The sequence below is a fragment of the Peromyscus californicus genome, unplaced genomic scaffold (genome assembly GCF_007827085.1).
Source record: "Peromyscus californicus insignis strain IS unplaced genomic scaffold, ASM782708v3 Scaffold_17__1_contigs__length_78620276, whole genome shotgun sequence".
Lineage (NCBI taxonomy): Eukaryota > Metazoa > Chordata > Mammalia > Rodentia > Cricetidae > Peromyscus > Peromyscus californicus.
Window position 1 is genome coordinate 13061810 of NW_026294469.1, and position 22217 is coordinate 13084026.

Here is a 22217-nt window from a genome sequence, read left to right on the forward strand (position 1 = left end):
CGCCCATATTATGTCACACCTACATGGTCACCCGCTGTGCTTGCCCAAATCTCACTTCCTCCTTTACCAGTTTCGAGCATTTACTTTTTACTTCACTCCACTCCCTTGCCAGGACCTGCCTGTTTCTGGACCTCTACCTGGCACCAAATTTTAGCTCAGTTCAGCTTGCCAACACCCGCATCTGCCATCAGGGAAGCCAGTTTCCTAACACACATACAGAGAGAAAGCAATTGAGAATTTAAGGCAAGAAATAGGAAAAAATCTGCTTGTGTTTCTCATAATATTATTGATATTATTGGTAATATTCCACATGGCCTTTATCTTCATTCCACATTTTGGAAGCTGTACGAAAGATAAATACTGAACTCACTTCCTGACTCCATGTGGTTTTCCTTTGGTCCTTTCTCCTTCTCCATCAACAGACACATTTATATTCTCATTAATTCAGCTGCTGTGGGTTTACAAGCATATGTTCACTGGAAGGTATTTAAATGATTGTGACCTCAGATTGGAGTGAATAAAAACCCTCATTATTTAAAGAATTTTAGCATATTCAATGAGGTAAATGCTGAATATATCATGTGCAGACCAGGCATCTTTATTTATTCTAAATCAATGAATATAAAATGGATTTTGAAGGCTTCTGTTTCTGGTAAGAACAGAAGACAGCCACAATAAGACACAGTTGTCACATCTAGAACAGCTCCAGGTACTTAAGAGGTTTAGTAAACACTTGCTGCATGTATAACCTAGTGTATTAGTTACTTTCTTGTTCCTGTGATAAAAATCTCATGACCACAAGCAACTTAAGGAAGAAAGAACATGTGTGGGTGCACAATTCCAGAGGGATGGAATCTATACTGGCAGGGAAGACATGGGGTGTCAGCAGGAGCAGGAAGCTGACTTGTCCCCTTGTCATGAAACAGACAGAGAAGGGAGCAGGGCTCTAAACCCTCAAAGCATGCCATTTGTGATGCACCTCCTCCAACAAGGCTCAGCTTTCTAATGGTTCCATAACCTCTGAAAACAGTGCCCCCAACAAGGGACTAAGGGTTACAATACACAAGCCTTAAACCACCAGATCTAGGGACCTGAAAGAGCTTAGGTGCCATTTCTTCTGTTTCCAGTGCCCCTCCCCCAATATGAACAGAGCTTGGAGCTCAAAGATGATACACAGCATGTGAATAAATTGGTAATTGAAAGAGCAGTCACACCAGGTACCTGTTTGTCATGCTCCAAGCATATTTAAAGAGCATATATGCAGACACAAAATGCATTGCAGAAGCAGGAATGGTTGTTACCTCTATGTTCTGTGTTTATGTTTTTGTTTCTACCTTTCTGATTAACATGAATAATTTTTTTATTATGAAGACAACTACACTCATGATAAATGGAATTAAAAAAGAATTAAATTTGTTTAAATAGAAAGGATGATTTCACTCTTGCTCCCCAGAGACAGATATTTTTAATATTTGAAATACACACACATACACACACACACACACACACACACACACACACACACACACACACATTTTATTTATATGTGAAATGGTTGACACTGTATGTATTGTATTATAGCCTGTTTTCTTATTTAATGATAGTGATTTACCTTTATCTAATTTTTTGCATATTTATTTTTATTACTCAAGTAATTAATTAATTGTTCCCAGCCCAGTCGCATTCTCCCCTCCCTCCCTCCCCACCTCCCATTCCCTCTTCCCACCTTCCCCTCCCCATCCACTCTTCCTCTTTTCTCTTCAGAAAAGGACAGACTTCCTGTGTATATCAGCCAGCCGTGGCATATCAGGCTGCAGTAGGACTAGGTAGGCACTTCCTCTCCTATTAAGGTTGAATGGGGCAACCCAGTAGGAAGAACGGGTTCTAAAAGCAGGTAACAGAGTCAGAGACATCCCTGCTCCTACTGTTAGGAGTCACACAAAAAGACCAAGCTACACAACTGTCACATATGTGCAGAGGGCCTAGGTCAGTCCCATACAAGCTCTCTGGCTGGTGGTTCAGTCTCTGTGGGTCCCTATGAGCCCAGGTTACTTGATTCTGTGGGGTTTCTTGTGGTGCCCTTGGCCTCTTTAGCTCTCATAATCTTCCTCCCCTTGTTCCACAGGATTCTGAGAAGTCCACCTAATGTCTGGCTGTGGGTCTCTGCAGCTGTTTCTTTCAGTTGCTGAGTGAAGCTCCTCTGATAACAATTAGGCTAGGCAACAATCTGAGTATAGCAGAATATCATTAGGAATCATTTCATTGATTGGTTTTTTTGCCAGTCATGTTTGGTTCAATCCTACGTCACTGAGATGTCTAGCCTCTGCATATCCTGGCCCTCCAGGCAGTGTCAGGGGTGGGCTCCCTCTCACAGTATGGGTCTCAAGATGGACCAGTCATTGGTTGGCCACTCTCATAATTTCTGTGCCACCTTTACACCAGCATATCTTGTAGGCAGGGCAAATTGAAGGTCGATGGTTTTGTGCCTGGTTTGGTGTCCTAATCCCTCCACTTGAAGTCTAGCCTGGCTACAGGAGATGGCCAGTTCAGGCTCTGTATCTCCCATTGCTTGGAGTCTTAGCTAGGATCACCCTCATAGGTTTCTGGGTGTTTTCATTGCACTAGGTTTCTAGTTCATCCAAGAGATGCCCCTGATTACAATTGTCTTTCCCAGTACTCTCTCCCTCCATCCTCCCCCAACACGCTCCCTCCTGTTTCCAATACCCACACTCCCATCCAGACCCCTCCCACTTCCACTTGTGATATCTCTTCTATTTCCCCTTCACAGTGAGATTCTTGCATCCCCCTTGAGTCTTTCTTATTACCTAACTTCTTTGGATCTGTGGATTGTAGCATGGTTATCCTTTACTTTATATTTAATATCCACTTATTAGTGAATACGTACCATGTTTGTCTTTCTGGGCCTGGGTTACCTCACTCAGGATGATTTTTTATAGTTCTACCCACTTGCTAGAAAATTTCATGATGTCGTTGTTTTTAGCTGATGAGTGATACTCCATTGTATAAATGTACCACATTTTCTTTATCCATTCTTTGATTGATGGACATATAAATAATTTCCAGTCTCTAGCTATTGCAAATAAAGCTGTTGTGAACATACTTGAGCAAGTGTCCTTGTAGTATGATAGAGTGTCCTTTGGGTGTATGTCCAGGAGTGGTATAACTGGGTCTTGAGGTAGATCTATTGCAATTTTCTGAGAAACTGTCACACTGACTTCCAAAGTGGCTGTACAAGTTTGCACTCCCACCAACAATGAAGGATTGTTCCACTTGCTCCACATCCTCTGCAGCATGAGCTATTACTTGTGTTTCTGATCTTAGCCATTCTGACAGGTGTAAGACAGAATCCCAGAGTCATTTTGATTTGCGTTTCTCTGGCGGCTAAGGATGTTGAACAATTCTTTAGGTGCTTCTCATACATTTGATATTCCTCTTTTGAGAATTCTCTGTTTAGATCCTTACTTCATTTTTAATTGGATTATTTGGTTTGTTGATGTCCAGTTTCTTGAGGCCTTTATATTTTGGAGATCAGCCTTCTCTCAGATGTGGGGTTGGTGAAGATCTTTTTCCATTCTGCCATTTTGTCCTTTTAATGGTGTGCTTTATGTTACAGGAGCTTTTCAGTTTCATCAGGTCCCATTTGTTAATTGTCTATCTTAGTGCCTGCACTATTGATGCTTCATTCAGGAAGTTGTCTCATGTGCCAATACATTCAAGGCTATTCCCTACTTTCTCTTCTATCGGGTTCAATGTATCTGGTTTTATGTTAAGGTCTTTGATCCACTTGGACTTGAGTTTTGTGCACAGTGATAGATATGTATCTATTTGCACTCTTCTACATGCCAACATCCAGTTAGAACAGCACCATTGGTTGAAAATGCAGAGCTAATACCAATATTTCTCAAATTATTCCACAAAATAGGAACAGAAGAAACATTGCCAAATTCATTTTATGAGGTCACAGTTACCCAGATACCCAAACCACACAAAACCCAACAAATAAAGAGAATTACACACCAACTTCCCTCATGAACATTGATGCAAAAATACTCAATAAAATACTCACAAACTAAATCTAAGAATGTATCAAGAAGATTATCCACCATGATCAAGTAGGCTTCATCTCAGAGATTCAGGGATGATTCCATATATGTAAATCTGTTGATGTAATCCACCATATAAACGAATTGAAAAAAAAACCACCACATGATCATCTAATTAGATGCTGGAAAAGCCTTTGATAAAATCCAGCACTCCCTCATGATAAAAGTCTTGGAGAGATCAGGGATACAAAGAATGTAACCTAAATATAATACAGATAATATACAGCAAGCCAATAGCCAACATTAAATTGCATAGAAACTCAAAGTGATTTCACTAAAATCAGGAACAAGACAAGGCTGCCCACTCTCTCCATATCTATGCAATATAGTACTTAAAGTTTTAGTGGGAGCCAGAAGAAAATTAAAGGAGATCAAGGAGATAGAAAATTGGAAAGGAAGAAGTCAAAGTATTGCTATTTGCAAATAATGTGATAGTATACATAAACAACCCCAAATATTCTACCAGAGGACTTCTATAGCTGATAAACACTTCTGGTGAAATGGCTGGATACAAGATTAACTCAAAAGCATCAGTAGCCCTCCTATATATAAACAACAAATGGGCTGAGAAAAAATTAGGGAAACAACACCCTTCACAATAGCCACAAATAATATAAAATATCTTGATGTAACTCTAACCAAGTATGTGAAAAACCTATAGGCAAGAATTTCAAGCCTTTGAAGAAAGAAACTGAAGAAGATATCAGAAGATGGAAATATCACCCGTGCTCATAGATTGGTAGAATTAACATGGTAAAACTGGCCATTTTATCAAAAGCAATGTACAGATTCAGTGCAATTCTTATGAAAATTCTAACACAATTCTTTACAGAGCTTGAAAAAACAACACTCAATTTCATTTGGAAAAACAAAAAAACCCAGGATAGCTAAAGCGGTCCTGTACAACAAAAGAACTTCTGGAGGTATCACCTTCCCTGATTTCCAGCTGTAGTACACAGCTATAGTAATAAAAACCACGTGATGTTAGCCTAAAAACAAACAAGTTGATCCATGGAAAATAATTGAAGACCCTGATATAAGTCCACATACCTATGCCACCTGATTTTTGAAAGAAACCAGAAATAGACAATGGAAAAATAAAAGTATCTCACTGTTTTAATAGACATCAATTATTTTCTTGAATTGATACACTGAAACTTATTCAAACTATTTATGGTAATTAATTAGTTCATTTAAATCTTTTTGACTGTGATCAATATAGCACTTCATACTTGTCAAGTTATTATCTCAGACAAAATTTCTCTGAAATAGATGCTGTTTGAAAACTCCAAGCATAAAGGTTTTCATGTATTTTTGATCGAGTTCTCCGGAGATGGTATATCAAAGGGAAGAAAACTGTACATTCCAATTTTGTACAAGATTTTTTGCTTCTCTATAATATTAGCTGAAATCAGACATTATGAAACAGAACCATCTTTGTTCACTTGATGAATAAAAATATTTCATTGTTTCAATTAAAAATTTTAAATTTTCCTAATTTTGTGTTTTAATATTATTTGCTGCTTATTTGTTAACTGTGATTTATAGTTGGCCCAATTTCTTCAAGGATTAAGTGTCTTCCTTACTGATTTAAATACCATAAAAAGATGCAAACTCTATTTTCATAATATATGTTGAAGATATTTCCCTCACTAATTCATTGCCTCTTATCATAGTTCTTTAAAATTTTTGCCATTCACAGATTAGTTCTTTTTATATTATACTATCAAATACATTACCTTTTTATTTCATGGTTTTTGAGTCTGGTGAAAGCATTTTCTACCTCAAGAATGTTAAAATACTCTACATTTTGTAGTACTTTTGGATTGTTATATTTGAGGTCTGTGTAAACTGGACATGTGTGTGTAATGAGATGCAGAAATTTGAATTAATTTCATTATCAAATAAGGATCTAGCCTTTCTATTATTCATTAGATAAACTGTTTGCTAGCACATTAGACTGTTGCTATACTACACAACCACATGTTCCTACATCTGCTCATCCTCAACCCATTATTACTTTACTTTATATGAGTATGCAAAATTAACTATGAATTCTAAAATATATTCAAGTGTTACAGAAACAGTCAAACCACAGAACATGATTAATGCAAAGAAGCATGAAATGATGGGACTTCTCAATGGCATTGTATGTCCCAAGATTCCCCGCCTTCCTCTCTGCAAGCTCCTCCCAGTTCACTTGTGGTTTCTTATTCAACATCTAGCTCCTCTGAAAAGTTATGTCTTTAAAGGCAGAGAACTTAAGCTTCTTATCAGTCCTTGAATCTCAATGTAGAGACTTTCTAACATTTATCAGCTGACACTACTTACACATTGAATGAATCAATGACTTCAATCTTGCAGAATTAGCAGCTGGATATATTTTTGATGTATGAAAATAGAAAGCAAAAAGTCAAATTGGCTATTATAGACAAGAAAGTACCAAAACATTTCAGAGGACAACTCAACTTCTTATTTGACAACCTGATCTAAACTGAAGTAGTAGGTAGTAAATCATAGAAATATTTGACTATATGCTATATGTTTGGTTAACTGGGGAACACAGCACAAACTTGCCTTTAGCATGACCTGCTCAGTCCCTGATCACACCACAGAAGACATGAAGAAACCAACTTGTCACAAGATGTCACTTGGGATGTGATAGACAGAACGTGACATATTTGATCACTTCAGCAAGATCTGGATTACAGAGAGGCTTGCAAGCAAAACTAATACCACTTTGCTAGACGTTTATGTTTTAGGGAAAAAGCAACATCATAAGAATAAGGATGGTAGAGGCTGGGGGATAGCTCAGTGATTAAGAGCACTTGTTGCTCTTGCAGAAGACTTCAATTCAATTCATCCCAACATCTGAACACTCACAATAACCTGTAACTCTAGCACTAAAGGATCCAACAGAGTCTCCTGGACCCCATAGGCACTGCAAGAACATGCACATACCCATATACAGACATACACACAAGTATGTAATTTTTTTTTTGGTGGGGATGTGGCTTGAGACAGGGTTTCTCTGTGTAGTTTTGGTGCCTGTGCTGGATCTCACTCTGTAAACCGGGGTGGCCTTGAACTCACAGAGATCCACCTGGCTTTGCCTCCTAAGTGCTAGGATTAAAGGCATGGGCCACCACCACCCAGCACAAGTACATAATTTAAAAAATTTTTAAAATGAAGATAATATACAGAACTCACTGGAGAGCACAGCTGAGATGTGACACTGCCCATGCCCCAATTTGTACAAAGCAATCTGTCTGCGGCAGCCAGTGAAGAGTTCTCAAGACAGGCATGGTTAGATGTTGTAGGCCTAGCCAGGGCCTAATCAATAAAAACTATGTTAAAAAATAAATCTTCATTCATGACTGAAAGTGCAAAATTTAACTGGTTTAAATAATAAAACTAAGACTATAATTTTAAAGGGTCACAAAGAAAGATTTTTGACCTTGAGTGAATGTCAAACAACAAAAAATCACCAATCGTAGAAACAATCATAAAAGTGGAATACTTGGATTTACCAAGATTAAAATTCTGTGCTTTTAAAATACACTTTCAAGACGACAGAAATACAAACCACAGGCTCAGAAGGAATATTTGGAAAACACATATTTGATAAAGTATATATATGCACGTTTTTATGTACAACGGGGGGCACATTCACAGGTGCATGGTATCTGTGGAAGTCACACGTGCCTGACCTCCTGTAACTCGTGCTGCTGGTGTCACCCAGTGAGTGTGCTGGAGCTCATCTCTGTAGGATCTATATGCACTCCTAGCCCCTGAGCCATCTTTCCAGCCCTGGGAAAATCTCACATCTATAAAAATGTTCTCTATTCTGAGGGTAGGCGTTTCTATGAACTTATGTGTCTTGTTTCACCAAGAATTAATTTTACCTATAAGTTGGATCCTAATACAGCAAAGTTTAAAAACCAAATGAACAGTTTTTGAAAGAGAAACAAGCCAGACATACAGGGACACACCTGTCATCCCAGCTTTTGTGAGGTGTAGATAGAAGAATCAGGAACTCAAAATCATTCTCTATGTAGAATGTCTGAGTCTAGCCTGGGCTACTCGACACCCTGCCCCTGATTTTTTTTTTTCTTAAATGTGAAGTGAAGCATTCTTCAAAAGTGCAGTTGAAATGAAACCATGAAGCATGGGTAGATATGAGCCAACTGGAAGATTAGGACAAGATTGTTTGAGCTGAGGAACATTTGTGTAAAAGATAAGGAGGTGGGGAATCTGGGTGTCAGTAGCAGCCTGTGGCCACCATGGCAGAGACATTTGTGAAGGAGTGCATCAGATCAGGTCCGGGCTTGTCCACCATGCAGGATTTCAGCAGTATTCTAAACGCAGGGAGACCTCAGTCAGTCTTTTTCATATGCTCTAAGAAAACAGCACAGACTTGCAAACAGCAAGGATTTTCTCTTCTGGAGGCTGGAAAAGATACAATCAAAAAGCCTCAGAGTCCTGTGACAACTGGCTAGAGAGTGTTGCCTTCTTGCAACATACTCACAAGATTCTCTGAGGTGTTTGGATAAGGAAGAAACACACCCTTGTCATCTAGTCACCTCAGAAGTACCCACCACTTAATACTCTGCACCAGAGAGGTAGATTTCAGTAGATGAACTGTAAAGGGTCACATTTAGACTCTGAGGGATTTCACGCAGAGGAATAATGTAATCTGATGTTGTTTTTAAAAAAAGATTTATTTATTAATTGTGTACACAGTGTTCTGCCTACATATATGCCTACATGCCAGAAGATGGCACCAAGATCTCATTATAGATGGTTGTGAGCCACCATGTGGTTGCTGGAATTGAACTCAAGACTTCATCAAGAGCAGCCAGTGTTCTTAACCTCTGAGCCATCTCTTCAGCTCTGATACATATTTTTAAAAGATCAGTCTGAGTATTGCACTGTGAAAGACTGGGACAGGAAAATTAGGGCAGGGAAAGATGAGGAGGGCATTGCAAAGGGAGATAATAGAAGCCTGATCCAGTGTTGTTAATGAGCTTCAGATGGGAGGCTTATCACTGATGAACTTAGACCATCAACTATTCAAATGAAACTAATGACAAAGTTATGTCATATGAGTTTGTTGTGATGATAAAGTGTATATAATAGGATTGAATCCTTGCTCAACATACTATCAATGCTGAATACATGTTACCCAGTCCTTAAAATGACCAAAATAAATTGCTTTTCTTTATCTCTTTTTACTCTCATCTCCCTGAAAGTTGCCACCAGTCCTGAGAAGCCCCCATCTCTTACACATTCCCTTCCTTCTGGCCATCTTATCACAGACCTACTGGGAACCAGCCTTGTAAAAAAAAAATGCTGGTTATTGGTTTTCTCACTCAAATTATAATAATAGTGGATCAATATTTTTAAGAACTAGATCCACACCTCTAATTAAATTGAACAGGCACCAGATGGTACCTAAATAGTATTAAATTGATTTTATTTTGTTTTTTCCCTGAATTTAAACATTTAAGTCTTCTTTTCTGAGGGTGGCTTAATGAACCTTTCACATGATTCTTTAGTCCTCTGTGTTTAGTTTTATGGTAATATCAAACCTATTTTTGTTTTTTAATGTTATTTCCTCCAAAGCTATTATAATAATGTAAATATAAATTATATTGTCTTGATAAAGAAGACTGAACAGACGTGAGACAAGAAAGAAAAGTAATATTAAAATGAACTTGCAAAAAGGATGAAAGGAAAGTGTGTGGGCAGTAGGATGTAAAGGTTGTGGATATGGGAAAGTCAACAATAACTCTATTTCCCACCTCTATTGGCAAAGGTGAAATGTGTCTCACTGGTCATATCGAAGTCAGGGAAGGAATCTTTTTAGGATATAGAAAACAAGTTAATGAATTATGTTTTGAGGAAACAGTAGAATTTCCGAAGAGATGTATCCAGGGACATCTATCTGCAAGTGATTGGATGGGGTGCTATAGTTGGATGCACTAAATGAGCCCGTTGAGATAAGGTAGACCACTAGAGGAAAACTGTCCTGCAAGGCTAGTTATCCTGCAAGAAGATACATTCAATATCAGGTAGCATCAAGCACTGGAGAATGTTCTGAGGCAGATAAAGGAGAAAGAAGTAGAAATCCTATCTTGAACGATTGCTGATCAGAGTCAGTTATTCATTTTAAAGAGTTTTAAACAATTATCTAGACAATATTCAAGGGGCCACAGGGAATATGCATACAATACTAGGTGAGTCTGTCAACAAGACAACAGGAATCAAAGCACAACTGCAACCACACACATCTGTGCACACACATGTACACAGATGAGCATGTGCATACACATATATACCATACACAGACATGGTTAAGTGTATTCTAGCATAACACATGTGAAATACTAAAAATATTTAATGCCAAGAACTAATGTGCATTACTTGAAAACTGCAAAGTGGTAAGTCAGTATTATTAAGATACATATGTAATCTAAAATTTGAGAGAAGACAGAAAAGTGGGGAAGAGAAAGACAGAGTGCAGGGAAACTGATATTTCATGAACAGTATAACTAATAACGGACACTTCCTGGACCTCCAACATGTATCACACATCCTTGCTAAGCACAACACTGAAATTATTTCTTTTAATTTTTATATGGTGTATATATCAGTTTACAGTTAAAGAAACTGAAAGTCTGAGGCATTGAATACTTTAAGATCATCCAGCTTGGGGTTGGAGATGGTTCTGTAGTTAAAGCTGAATACTGCTTTTACAAGGACTCAAGTTTAATTCCCAGCACCCATTTTGGGATACCCACAACCACTCATACCTTCAGCTCTGAGAATCTGGCATCCTCTTCTTGACTCTGCAGGTACCTACACTCACACATGTACAAATCCAATGCAAACATGCACACATGCACTTAATTAAAAATAAATTAAGGGCTGAGGCTGGAGAACTGGCTCAGCAGTTAAGAGCTGGCTGCTCTTCCAGAGGTCCCGAGTTCGATTCCCAGCAACCACATGGTGACCCACAAACATCTATAAAGAGATCTGATTCCCTTTTCTGGCATGCATGTGTACATGCAGATAAAGCATTCAATATATAATTAAATAAAACTTTAAAAATAAAATAAATCTTTTAAAAAGGATCAACTTATTTATAATGATTAAAAGCCAAGGTTGATTCTGGATACATCTTATCATAACATTTGTGTTACTAAAAGTGTTACCTATGATTCTATAAAGAAAGAACATGAGAGAGGCTGCAGCAAGGTGTTTGTGTCCTGAATTACTTGTGTAACAAACACAGTTAAATTACAGTTGAGAAAAACATGCAGCTTCTCTGTGTGGACTTTGTCTAAGGTTTCCACATGTGTCCAAATCACCCTCACAACTTTTATCTGCATAAGAAGTGGAATAAAGCACTGCCTTACAGCCTGTGGGGCTCCCTAGCCTCTGAGAAGAGCTGGCTATTCCAGAACACATCTCCACCAATTCTCTTCCACTCACACCAAGTCAAGAGCATGGGTGTTGCAGCTGAAAGAAGGACCAAGCCCAGAGGACAAAGTTCCCTGGCAACTGCCCTGCTAGGTAGCAGGATTCCATTTCCACATCATCTACTGGAGCTCAGATGGAGCCCCTGCACTGTTTTCTAGTGACCCTGTAGAGAGGATGCCAAGTTCTGTCCAACCCAGAATACTTAGATTGCTTTGTTTTAGTTTTAGTTAGGGATCAAACCAGGGTCTCACACATGATTGACAAGCACTCTGTCATGGAACTGCATCCCAGTTCTGTTGATATTGTTTCCTTGTTTTCCTGTGGTGAAAATTAAATGCAGAATTTCACACATTCTAAGCAAGTCCTCTACCACTGAGGTCTATCTGCAGTCCCAGAGTTCTTCTTTAAAGTGGCATTAAGGATGGTTTCCATTTCCACATTATACTCATTCAAGCACATAGCAGACAGTGGGAAGTGTTTATGGCTCCTGGTACTGATTCTTAGATTCACCCACGTTGATCTTGCCCAAGGCATGAGCCTGCCACACTCTAAGGATACCCTCTAAGAATAGTTAGTTCCCAGGTCACAGCTTTGAAGGCATGTGTCTACCCTTTAAACAAAGGCCAATGAGAATGAATTGTTAGCAACTGGGAAAGTGAACGACTTCTTGGGGAAAGTCATAATCATTGAAGTTCATGTTAATGTAGGAAAAAAATATTGCTGAGAAGACAGCAGAGTTCAAATTTATAAAGGTATCATGGCCAAAGAGAAAAAAATTTAAACCTAAAGAGATGTAAGAATTACTACAATGAATGCAGACATGCACTAGTTCCCAGCCTATCATTAAAAAAATACTAATTTTATCTTCTGTGTATGAATGGTTGCCTACATGCATGTATGTGCACCATGTGCCTGGTGCCTGAGAAGGTCAGAAGAGGGAGTCTGATCTCCTGGAACTTGAGATACAGAAGGTTGTGAGTCATCAAGTGGGTGATATCAACTGGCAGAGGTGCAGGTCCTCTGCAGAGCAGGAAGTCTCTTAACTGATGAACCATGTCTCCATGAGATTGTGGGGGGAACAGGTTATGCATGTTTTGAGCTAATTCTTCAGACCCCAGACCATGATTTTCTGCAAAGAGTTTCTCCGTGACACTATGTGTGTGTGTGTGTGTGTGTGTGTGTGTGTGTGTGTGTGTGTGTAGCCACAATATGCATGTGGAGGCCAGAGGGCTACTTTGAGGAACTGGTTCTCTCCTCCCACCTTCGCATGAGTTCTGGGGATTGCAGTCAGATCATTAGACCTGTGTGACAAATGTTTTTACTCACTGACCCATCCAGTTTCCTTCCACTGGACAGTAATCACATCAATGCTGTAGCTTTTCAAGATATAGCTTTCTGTAGACATCATAAGCCTAGCAACTGGACAGCCAACTCTTTAGTGTCTTTGTCCTTTGTCCTAGACTCTTGATTCTATTGAAAATATTAACTGGTTGTTATCACAATCAATTTCAAGCTTTTGAAACTGGTATGTGTCTTTAAAATTATATTTTTATTTATTGTGTGTGTGTGTGTGTGTGTGTGTGTGTGTGTGTGTGTGTGTGCACATGCACACATGAATCATGGCAAACAGAGGTAACAGGACAACTTGCAGACTGGATTAGGTTCCCTCCTTTTACCATGTGAGTCATGGTGACAGAACTCAAGTCGTGAGGTATGGCAGCAGGTGACCTTACCATCCCACAAGTACCAACATAAAGCTTTTAACATTACAAAGCCCTGCAACTTGTGGCTTGTTCATGTTCCCATTTATTCCCATATTCAATGCATCAATTTCTTTTTAGAGGCCATCTATTTTCTTAGAGTCTAGAAGACAGTGGAAGTCTGGAAGCCATTTTTTAAAGCCATCAGCTCCTCCTCCATGTCTCCTCCTTCTAAGTAAGTCTGTGGAATGGAATTCCTTGACACAATGTGAGTTGATGTTTAGGCTTTTACTATGGCTGCATCTTACTACCAGCTACTCTATTATAGAGCATTGGTGATTCTACAGCTAATACGAAGGTCTGGACACAGCAATAAATACTGGCCTAATAAAAAACCTGTTAGGATTTTGGGTGCAAGAGCTGATGGTGGGTGATACAGAAACTGTTTATGGGCTGAAAGTTCCCATTTTATAATAACCTTTAGTTTCTACTTTTCCCATTAATAAATGGAACAGAGAGAATTACAGAGTAGTCTGATATTCACAATAATTGATAATCATATGTGCATCCAATTGTCAAAAGGCTTCTGAGAAAATCTAACTGGACAAAATTAACCTTTTAATTGTTGGATCGAAAATATGCTTTTGGAGTTATGAACCACTTCTGAGAGGGACAGGTTAAGGAAGGCTGGGCAGCATTACTTACTAACCAGAGTACTAGGTGTACTTAGATGTTTGGCAATTTACCCTGCTTTCATGGTACATGCATACATCTGCAGAATTCTAACCTAGGTGAAGAAAATTGACAAAGCCTTGTGTGCCTCTGGGAATCTGAGTAAGAGTTTTGCATTTGTGAGCAGTTTAGAAATGGTGACTCAGGGAGACTCTAGACAATAGAGTTTTCCCTCATCAGTTTTTTTTTTTAACTTGAAATATTTGCACATTCAACAGCAGTCAAGGTTTCCTTCTTCTCCTTATCCCCTCAGGCGTTTGGTCTACCAGCCCCTGCCAGGTTAGGATTTTGCAAACTTTGCCAAAATAGGACAATTTAATCACTTTGCTTTTTTTGTTTTTTTTTTTTTTGTTTGTTTGTATAAAGAAAGACAGGGACAAGAAATTATTTTCAGAAGGAAAAAAATTGCAGATTTCTAGTTTTATGTTTTTCTTTTTAAACAGGTACACCTAGTTGGCTAATGTGTCTCACACAGCTCAATCAGAACATTTGCATATAAAATCTTTTACTGTTTTCCTGACAGTGTTGAATATGAGGAGAGGTGTTTGCTGGCAGCTGGAGAAATTTTGAATCATAGGATGCAGGTAAGGTCTATACATCACCTAATTGCAGTCTATTACAGCACTGCCGTTAGCCTTCTACCCTACCGTGGGCAGATTTTCTCTGAATGATAGTGAGCAGACTCCAGACAGCTGCTGAGTTGCCTGAAGTATGGCACTATTTGAATATTGATGCACTTTGAGAGAATATAATGAATGAAATTGAGCTTTCTTTTCTCTAAATGCTTGCTGTGAGGCATAGGAAGCCATCTGCACACCTACAGCTATACCAGGCTTGCTACACTGTGCTGTTTCACTGTGGGGTCACAGTGGCCTTGGGATAAGGGCAAGCACTCTGCTGCTAGCCTTGTGACCTCTCCGCTCTTTTCACTTTCATCTCCACAGCTTGGTACTCCTTCCTGATGATTTTCTCTAGTGCTGATGAGGTGTTCCTCTTTATCTCTTCTCTTTCCTTCACTTGGACATCAGCAACTTGGCTTTAGAATTGAACTTGTTCCTTCTGTTGGTGGAGAACTGAACAGACAGAGAAACTTTGGAAGTAATTCACCCTCTTTTGAGTGATTTTTTTTCCTTTGAGACGGGGTCTCATATAGCCAAGGCTATCTTCCAGCTTGCTGTGCAGCCAATAATGAGTTGAACTTTTAATCCTCCACCCCTAACTCCCAAGTGCTGGGCTAGTGTCCCCAAGCTCAGTTCATCTGTTTCTGAGAACCAAACTCAGGGTTGCCTGGACCCTGTCTTTCCCAGAAGCACTTCCCAACAGTGTCTGTGTCCTTATTTGTAGTTTCCACTTTCAAGTTACATGGAGACTGGTTTCTAGATTCTTGATGCTTCTGTGTATGGCGGCAACAAGGAATTGTGCTCTTCAGTCAATGAGGTATCCACAGAAGATAGGGAAGAAATTTTACATTGGGAGGAAGATGCCAAACTTAATGATTTTCCTCAAGTAGAAATATGGTGAATATAGGAAAATCTCTGTATCATGATGCTTACGTTTTCCTTTATTCTAACTGCATTCATTAGACATTCTTCTACACTAGGCTCTAGGCTGAGTGATGGAACACCGTCAGGTTGTCTTTGTAGTTCTCAAGAAACATGCAAACTACTAATATTTTGTTTTATTATTCTTAAAGTTCATATTAATTCATTTGTTAAGAACCTAACTTAAACAGTTTTTGTTTTAAAATGCTTTAGAAATCTTTCAGATATTTCAAGAATCAGAAAAATTTAAAAATTCCATCAAAATACCATGATTTTTATATATGGGCATTACATATGTATCTTTTGAGGGTTTCTTGACATTTAAATAATATAGGGGATTAGTAATGAACATCATTTGAGAAAATAGGAAAGAAGGACATTGCACAACACTGAGAACATTAAATCATTTTACACTATTACTAAGAGGTAAGAAATGTTACCTTTAACTGAAAATGTTTAATTTATTTTAGCTGGTTTTTATGAGCAATGTCTAACTGTGGTTATAAAGGTAAGGCTGGGCAAGCAGTAACTTAATAATTGAACAATATAAAACTGTAATTGATATTCATAAAATATGATGTGTGTATGAGAGGGAAGTATCTATGAAGGAGATAAGATAAAACAGATTTCAAATATCTGACTTAAAACAAAATTTATCAGATAAAAATATGGAGTAAGATAAATCTTAGAACTTAGTTGCATAATTATTCTCTTTGTGAAACAGATTTATATCTAACAGATGTATCTAAGGAGATCTTTTGATGCTTTTGATGTTTTGGAGTTTAAATTTTTTAAACAAATAGCATATTTTCCTAATACAGCAAGGTGTGCCTTCCATCCCACTGGTAAAGAACACATCTCTGCCTAGATTGCCCTAAAATACCCTCCTAGAGGATGTCTTTGAGGCTCATTTTGTGATTTTTTTCTCCAATTTTATACTTGAAATCTGAACTTGAGTCACTCTAATTGACTTACATTCTTGTAAAATTTTTTCAGAATTAATTTTCTCAGCCATTTGCAACAGTCTGGTGTTCATCACTTGAAGGATACTATTGAAGGGGAACTTAATTGGATGAGATTTATTTCTCCCACACACACCATTACACATGCTATAGAAATGTGTGTACAGCTAAAGGAGAAATGGGGAGCAGGCTTTTCTTTCTTTGGTATAGCATTTAAGTAATATTATTACCTTATTAATCAGTACCCAAAATGACATGGAGCATAGTGCTTTGATTTTTCTGAATTCTAATTGAAACTGAAAATCAAGTAGTGGCTCTTTTGAATTGCTTTTCACTGATTTAGAACAAATGCAAATCTGTGTAGAATAAAATAAAATCTTCCTGAACAATCAATTCAGCACAATTATTTATGGAGAGTCAGGCTGCATCTATGAAGCCTCAGTGATCACTCTGAAGCTCTGGTGAGCCGATTATTCAAATTGGTGGTGAATTAAGATGGTCATCTTATCTATATGATTATTAGAATAATGTACATCAAGTCATAAAGTAGGTATATATTTGTATCCACACATACTCCTTTTTTAAATGGCCGTACATTTCTGCTGACATCTGGACTGCTACTTCTTTTGCCTTCACAAATGGATCTGTGATTTTCACAGACATCAGGACCCAGCATTCGGGTGAATGATAAGGACATGAGTCAGAAAGGTGGAGGAACAACTTCACACAGACTGAAGGGAAACTCGGAGGAAGAGAGCACAAACACATCTAATGCTGGAGGAGCTGAGCACAGTAATGACAGGAATACATGAGCATGAAAACACACAGGCAATCCACGGCAGAAAGAGAACCCACAGAGAAGAAAGATGTTACGTTAGCCAACACCTATGGCAATGGGTCACGACACAATGCTGAGATCAATGCAAAACTTTGAACTGACGTATTTTGGAAACTGAGTCCAAGAAACAGAAGGAATGGAAATGGGAGGGATAAAAGCCAGTTCATGGATCACATCAAACCTGTTCCTACGGGAGCTGCCAGAGATCAATTCTGTTCAGGAGCTTCAAAAACTCAAGAATGGGATTCACCACCTCCTAAACTCTGACTCAAGACTCCATTATGTTTGCGGGTTTTCACAAGCATCTGAACCCTAAGTGGAATTTGCTAATGCTCAAATAATTATAAAACTCTACAGCAGAACATGAAGGACATTCAATCCATACAATTTAACATGCAAGTATCACCATAGCAACTGAGGTCAAAAGATGGGCAGAAAGGGTCTGATCCAGAGCAGGTGAGTATCTAGAATGACCTGCTCCCTCAGACTACAGAGACCTACAAATTTTTCACATTGGACCCACCAAAGACCCGTCTCAATACTGGTTGTCTGTAGTATGCAAAACTGACTTATATAGTATTAGTCTCAGCTACTGCAACCTAACACATTTCAGTAGCTTATCTTCCTCCTCTAGCACCTATTCAGAATTTTCTTTGAGTTTTGGATTGCTTGGTTAATGAGAAAAAACTCATATTTTTTTCCCAAAAGGATATATCATTTAGTTGCTTACCCCTGTGGGGACATGGTTGTTGGCAATTCTCATTTACTTTTATCACTATGTGTAGATGCACCAAGACATGCTCTGCAGGCTTCTTCAATTTCAGAAGAATTCCTAGTAGCAAATGTCTGTTAGCAGTCCCAACTCTCAATACTAATCAGATTCAATTACTCTAGACAATGTGGTACAACCTGTTCTAACCCTTATGCTTTTAGTCAATTCCTCCTATATGTTCATTCATGAAGGGTGCTGGCAAGGTGACAGTCCACTGTCCGCTGCATCGACATGCATATCAAATTCATTTCTGAACCACTTGTGCGCTTTTTTATTTCATTATATGACAGAGACTATACTTTCCCTTCCATGAGGCCATACTGTGAGTTGCAAGCAGGGGAAGAGGGGATGTTTTACTGGTCCACCTAGTTTAAAAAAAAAAAGTGATTGGTCCCACTCCTTGCCTGAGCAGTACAGGAGAGTTGGCCCAGGTGGCTTGGATGCTGACAAACTCAACTACCACCCATGCCCAGATTCAGGGATTTGAGTTGGGCCACCCCAACATCTATGAGCTACTGGAGTGTGTGAAGGAGCTGGTCCTGTGGAACCATATCTGCAGGATCTCCATGTCTCAGGACAACAGCAGAATAAACAAGAGGAGTCTCTGTGAGGGTCCAGTGTTGATGGTGTAGAAGAAGCCAGAAGCCTTGAACCAGACCAATGACTCATTGCAATGAACACTTGCATGTAAAGCTGACTGGGGAAAAGGGTATACAATGTGACACTGTAGCTTCCAATGCCACTATGACAAATGAATATGTGATGGAGATTCAGGAAAGATAGAGGAGCAGACTGGTACATGCATGGCAGAACTGCAGAAGTTGAGTGAAAGTTGTGAGCTACAGTTGATAGAGGAGCAGGTCATATTCAGAAGGGGAAGTTACAAGGGTGGAAGGCAGATATGGAAGGACTGGGAAATGAGCAGGATTGAGGTTCATGATGTGAAATTCCCAAAGGATCCATAAAAAATTATGTTTTAAAAAATTGTGACTGGGCAGGGCAGTGGTGACCCATGCCTTTAATCCCAGCACTTGGGAGGCAGAGCCAGGTGGAACTCTGTGAGTTCCAGGCCAGCCTGGTCTACAGAGAGAGATCCAGGACAGGCACCAAAACTACACAGAGAAACCCTATCTTGAAAAAAAAAATTGTGACTGGTGTGGGAATCTAAACCACACTTTCATGACATTCAATGATGCCCTCCTAACCTACTAAACCAAACCCAAATTTTCCATTTTGGTCACAGTGACAGATTGTTATTGCACCTGGCCATCCTTCTTACTCAGTTGTTATGACAAAACCAACTTTTTAATAGGACACATTTGTTATATAGTAGCTTTTTATGATTTAATGCTTTTAATTAATCTACAAGTTTCACATATATGTATTTTTAACATTACATGTATAAAAAGCCATATTTAAATTTGACATGGTACAGATAAACATTTTTCTTTTTATTATTATTACTATTGATATCCCATGATCAAACACTCCTACTAGGGACCAGGCAGCCTGCTAGTAACATTTGTTTTCTATCATTTTCTTCCTTTTTCTCTGTCTTCCAGGCTGGCTTCAAACTTTCAGTCCTCACGCCTCAGCTTCCTGAGTGCCTGGATGACCTTTGCCCCATTTACCTTGTACAGATGCAGGGGTCAAGCACTGCTCTAAGAAATCAGCTCTGACCAGACATAAGATGTGTTTTTCACCTTGGTGTTGGAATTCCCAGTCTCAGAACTAAAGAAATGAACATATACAGTTTCTAAGCTGCTCAGTTTATGGTATATGTGATGATACATTAGTTACTTTTCTATGACTGTAAAACACCATGACCAAGACAATCTAGAAGGAAGTGTTTATTTGGGTTTTAGTTCTAGAGGGATAATTGTCCATCCCTGTCACAGGAAGAGGCAGGCATGGCAGCAGGCATGGTAGTTGGAACAGGAAGCTTACAGCTCACAATCTAGAACCATAACCAGGAAGCAGAGAGAGTGAATTGGAGTAGGGTTAGATCTTAGGCTCTCAAAGCCTCCCTACCAGTGACCTACTTAGTCCAGCAAGACCATACCTCCTAAACCTCCCTAAGCAGTTTCAACAACTGGAAATCAAGTGTTTAAAAGCATGAGCATATGGGGCTCATGGGGCATTATCATTCAAATCACTGCTTGTAGCAACATGAGTAGAACATGATAAACTTAAACTCCACAGTTCCTCCTGGATGATAAGTTCCATTTTGGTGGCGCTGGGAACTTGGAGGGTGGTAAGACAATGACAGAAACCCCACATTTCCTGTAACAATGATTGTCACTCCACAGGTCAGGGAAGCCTGCTGTTTTTGTGTCATGTTATAATTCTGAATCTTCATCAATTTGATAGTCTGAAGAATATCGCATTAATTTAAGATATTGATGAAAGCATAAATCAAGAAGCGAAAGTGTTGTGTAATATCTACTCACCAAAAACAGACCTGAGAGTAGTAGTATTACCTATTGGAGATTCAGGAACACTCAACGGCAATGAAGAGTGAGGGGTCAAATAGTCTGAGACATATTGTCACTTTCTCTCGGCAGTGACAGACGTAGACATATCAATTATACATTCAGGAAACGTGTGATCATAGAGTAAGCCCATGAACTCAGTGAATCCATTGTCAGAGATACTTGGGCCAGGTCTTTGTATAACCATTGACATCTTATATTTGAATCACCAAGTCAGTTTGGACTGTTTGACTTCTGATTGGAAGGTCAGCTGTAGCATCTAATAATATTGAAAAATATTAAAAGTTTCCTCGTTCTAGGTTAATGGCTGATAGTACCTTTGGCAAAAGATGAGGAAAATGATTCTTGTATTCTTTTTCAATAGTGCTGCAAGGTTATTCCTTAAGGGGGCCCTTCTTGAACCTCAGCAATGAGGTTAGTCAACTGACTAAGCCCTGTAAAATGGTGGTGTTCTGTCCTAAGATCTGACTCGAGGCAGCATTAGTAAGGACGATTCCCGTAGGTGGTGGGTTGGGCTGAGGGCAAGGGAGGATGAAGCGGTGGCTTTTGTAACAACAGAAGCACTTTACAGTACAAGGACGGTGGTGACTCTGAAGGCTGTGGGTCTGGTTGGCTTATATAAGTGCTTTTAGAGGCTTTGGAAGTAGGAAACAGAAAACCGGTTAAACAACTAAACAAAGAAAGACACATAAAGGAGACAATGGGCGACGGCTTACTGCCTGTGGAAGCTTGCTTATTCAGACCTGAACTTCCTAGCTGACCCTACAATAGCCCATGTGGTGTTAATATGCTAAAACTGCATAAATAAAAATACCGTAACAGAAATTATCGGCCGGTGTCCATAGTGCTTATCGCCACGTGGCACCGATCTGCTTTGGTAGCTATAGAAGAACGACTGTCATTACTGGTCTGTGGGCTCAGGTGTCATGTGTAGAGGTTGGAACTGCATCTCTGAAGTTAACTTAAGAACATTGTTCAACAGTTTATCAAATCAATAAAATGAAAATGAGTGATTTTGTGAAAAGCCATGGTTTAGCATCTCAGAATAAGAGTTAAGTGAAGAGATTAGATGAGTCTGTTCTTGGGCAACCACCTCTTGGTTTAGGTTTTCTGTGGCATATTTTTTAAAAGCACACTATTGCTGATTCAGTCTCAGAGTAAAGGGGATATCTCCCAATATTGGATGGTGGAATGCATGGAATTTATTGGTATTTTCTGTTCATGTTTGGGACTTGCCTAAATCTATCACCTACTTTAAAAAACAGAATCAACTTTGTTGATCACTAAAGAGAAGTATTCAGCTTCTAGAAGACCCCTTATCACACAGCACTCAGCTAACATCCAGTAGAGTGACTGTTGGCTAAGCCTCCCACCTTGGTATATCTGCCTCCACACCAGAAATGTAAGGAGTACCTAAAAGGCTTAATGTGCTCATATGTGAAGCTTCCTCCAGCTCTAACATTCAGGAATGCCATGATTCCATATCTAAGAGTTCATAGTATACACACCCTATAGAGATGACTTCTAAGCTTAGCCAGTGTGTCACAGAGCCCCCACCATATCTGTGAAAT

The 22217-nt window shown here is 39.0% G+C and overlaps 1 long non-coding RNA gene across 1 annotated transcript; it reads left to right on the forward strand.

Moving 5' to 3' along the window:
- The first annotated feature begins 13212 nt into the window (after positions 1 to 13212).
- LOC128112407 (uncharacterized) lies at positions 13213 to 22009 on the forward strand. Its single transcript, XR_008218980.1, has 3 exons — positions 13213 to 13544; positions 14485 to 14625; positions 17204 to 22009. It is a non-coding gene; the product is annotated as an uncharacterized LOC128112407 (long non-coding RNA).
- The last annotated feature ends 208 nt before the right edge of the window (positions 22010 to 22217 follow it).